Below are 3542 nucleotides of genomic sequence, written 5' to 3'. Positions count from 1 at the left end.
AACCCGCTCCTTGGGGATAAATCCCTAACTGTTCTTGTATTCAGAACTGAACCCAAATATAACACTGAGATCCTCTGACACCTCAATTGGTACCATTTCAACAAGTGTCAGAATCAGTTTTTCTTTAACAGTATCAGTTGTACGTGGTCCCAGGTCGTGGACTCCAGATGAGGAACTGGAACGGTGAGAAGCATACAGGGGTGGTAGGCATGGTAGAGGGCTTGGCCTGAACATCAGGGGTCAAGACGCCATCTGGACCTGACATCGGGTGAGCTGAACACCATGAGGTCACAAGCCAGCAGTGTGATCAAGACAACGGGCCGGTGAAAAGAGGTTTTTAAAGGTCAGATGAATTCAGGGCTCACGGCTTCACCCTCTGCCTGCCTGCCGTTTGGTGCTCAGAGTTGGTCTGGCTGAAGGATCAGGCCAGAATCCTGGATCACAGGGGTCTGCGATAGAAGCGGCAGCCTTAGCGCCAAAGATTTGAAATCTAAGAAGGAAACGGCATCAGGAGCGAGCACCCTGACGACAAGCTTGGAAAACGAATACATTACGAGGAAGAAAGTGGCTCTGAATACTTCTTGCCAAAGTCCTTCACCTCCACTATGAATGAGAAAGGGGCTGAGCTCGCCTGGGAATGATGTTGTTTAGCTGAGCTACTCTGAACGTGAGCTATGCATCAAAACGACTGCGTGTAATTTGAAAACATCCAAAAACATGAAGTAGTGAAAAAATACCAGACAATCCAAGTCAATTCAATTAATCAGCCATCTAGTTTAATGTGATTAAAACCAAGAAAAATGACTAATGCCCAGTTTCTTTGAGAATCATCTCCTTTTTTCTTCTTACAAACTGACGAGGAAAATGGTCTGAGAAAATAAGAACCAGTTCGGATTTCATTCTCTACCTACTTGCATCTAAATATGATCTTATCTTTAGCAACAAAATTCTGTGGGGCTCTTAAGTGACTATAGATAGTCAATTAAATCCACATTTTAACTAATCAGCATACAATTCCCTCTTCAATAAATTGTATCAGAGCATTATCCCAGGAGGTTTCTCTGCCATTCCTATTCCAAAAGCAAAATGCATATTCTAATTATAATCTTGCAAGGTCAAAAATATTTACTCAACACCTTTACTTTTCAGCAAAATATGAGCAAACTCTGAGTAAGAGTCCGTCTTTGCTTTGGATAAATAATACTCAGCTCTTCATGAGGAAAACAATAACCACAGAATCTTTCATGGAGTTTTCTCTCTCTAGTCAAATTTCCAGTCCTAAAAAAGAAGTCAACTCTTCTTCTTCCCCCGTATCATTACTTCTCCTTTATGGTTACAGATCTTTATTCATCCCAGTAACTAACCCAGCCTGGGGCCCCAGTCTTTTGTCCACACCCCCATGGTCCCTCATCCTAACACACTGACACAGATATAACTGGAGTGGCCAGGAAACCAGGAAGACACACTAGGGATCCATTTATCTTTGGCAAGGGAATTGACTAGTAGGTTTTTTTCCTGTCTCTAACTTCTGTGAGTTCCCTTAGTCAGGGGGATTCTCAGACCAATTCTTTCCTAGCTGTCAAGAGCACCTGCTCTCAAGCCTGGGTTCAGCACCGGTCAGGCCCTCCTACAGCTGTCTGATCTCATCCCTGGTCAGAGCACACACGTCCCTCCGGGACCACGTCAGTGGAAAGGCCCCAGTGCAAGGAGGCTCCTGGTTCACGTGGGTCCTTGGCTGAGAGCACAGAGGCAGTGAGAACAGTCACCATCCCGCAAACCCGTCCACTTCCCCCAGGCACTGGGGGCCCAACAAGAGGAGGTTTGACATGAGGTCGGGAAGGCAGAGAGGACACGCGGCAGAGACTTTCAATAAGATTTTCCTAAATTATTCCGGGATGTCAGCCAAAGCCTGGGCCAACCTCAGTTGCGTCACTGGTAAATGAATCACGCGCCTGCTGAAACGGTAAAGCAAGATGTGGCCTTGGTTACATTTCGGGAAATTGATGAGTTGGGTGAGCCGCATAAACTCTCACAGTTGGGAGACATTTGAAATAATCATGTTGAATATTTTTCCATCTCTGAGTTTATTTTTTATATTGAGTTCATGTTTGTCTTGATATTATCAAAACTGATCCGTATCATCAACAGCGTATGTATATGCAACGCACGAGCATAACCGATCCACAGCAGAACGTGTGCATTTATCCCGCATCGTGCGTGAGTTCAATCCAAATCCACGCACACTCGCCGCACGCTTCCTTACTGCCGGGCGCCATGCTAGCCACTGGGGATGTCACAGCAAGCAGCGCGGTCACGGTGCCCACCCTCGTGGGGCTTCTGGTCTAACGTGGTGACTCGTGTCTACAGTCCGTCCCTTAACGTTGCCTTTGCTCTCACTCTCGTTGAACCTTAATCAGCTCTCGCAGGAGTCCCTGCACTAGCCCTTTTTCTGAAGTAGCGAACGGGCACTGAGTACTGATTGCAGGCCAAGCGCCCTGGTGACACTCCACACAGATCATCTAATTTACTCTGTTCAACAGCCTGGTGAAGTAGGTGCTGTTATTATTATTATTGGAGAACCACTTTATTTTGAGTAGCATAAACATAACTCCATTTATAATATAAACAAACTTGCCATCAATTTCTTCACAGTTAGCCCAAAGAATAAAACATCTAACTGAATTAGAATTTACATTTGGCCTTAAATATTCTAAAATCCATCCATGTCAACTATGGAATTTTCATCTTGCCTGCTACTGTGAAAAAGAGCAAACCTTGATCAATGGTCAAATTTCTAATTTTTGCTGTTCAGCCATTTTTCTTGATTTTGCACTCTGATTCTGTACATTCCAGAGTGTTCAATGGATTTGTAATAAACTTCCAAGACGAAGGGAAACTTCTTGCTCATTGCTTGCCTAAAATCTTGGCTTGTGTTCATCTTTTTAAACAAAAAATATGCTCCAAAAATGCCCACAAGTTCAGCTACTAAAACTCCTTTAAAGATTTTCTTGCCAGTGGTTCCAGAGCGTGGGCCATCACATCTGGAGCAAGGTCCTGGAGCAACACCCCACCGCGTGTGGCAGACAGCAGGCCGGACATGGCAGCAATCTTCGCTGCTATGATTAACCCCACTTACACACGAGGAAATGGAGACACCAAGAGACAAAGAAAACTGTCTGAGGCCACAGAACTAGTTAGTGGTGTAATCTGAACATGGGATCAGGCAGTCTGACTCCAGAGCCAGACTCTAGACTCTAGATATAGGTATAGGTGTGTGTGTGTGTGTGTGTGTGTGTGTGTGTGTGTAATTAATTTTTAAAATTTATTTTATTTTTTTAAAATGCATTTTATTAAAGTCTAGTTGATTTACAATGTTGTATTACTTTCTACTATACAGCCAAGTGATTCAGTTTTATACACACACACACACACACACACACACATATACACATTCTTTTTCATATTCTTTTCCATTATAGTATATGCTTTTAAAACATACCTCTGGTCATGTTATTCTCCTCAGATACCTCCCCTGACTCTTT

The 3542-nt window shown here is 43.7% G+C and overlaps 1 pseudogene across 1 annotated transcript; it reads right to left on the bottom strand.

Annotated features, from left to right (window-relative positions):
• Positions 1-2693: 2693 nt before the first annotated feature.
• LOC308608240 (protein CEBPZOS-like) lies at positions 2694-3036 on the bottom strand (annotated as a pseudogene). The gene has a single exon. The product of its transcript is annotated as a protein CEBPZOS-like (transcript).
• Between the last annotated feature and the right edge of the window lie 506 nt (positions 3037-3542).

This window comes from Mesoplodon bidens, assembly GCF_964165515.1.
Source record: "Mesoplodon bidens genome assembly, chromosome: 20".
NCBI classification, from domain to species: domain Eukaryota; kingdom Metazoa; phylum Chordata; class Mammalia; order Artiodactyla; family Ziphiidae; genus Mesoplodon; species Mesoplodon bidens.
Note: the sequence above shows the minus strand (reverse complement) of the source record. Positions and strands in the feature narration are given on the sequence as shown.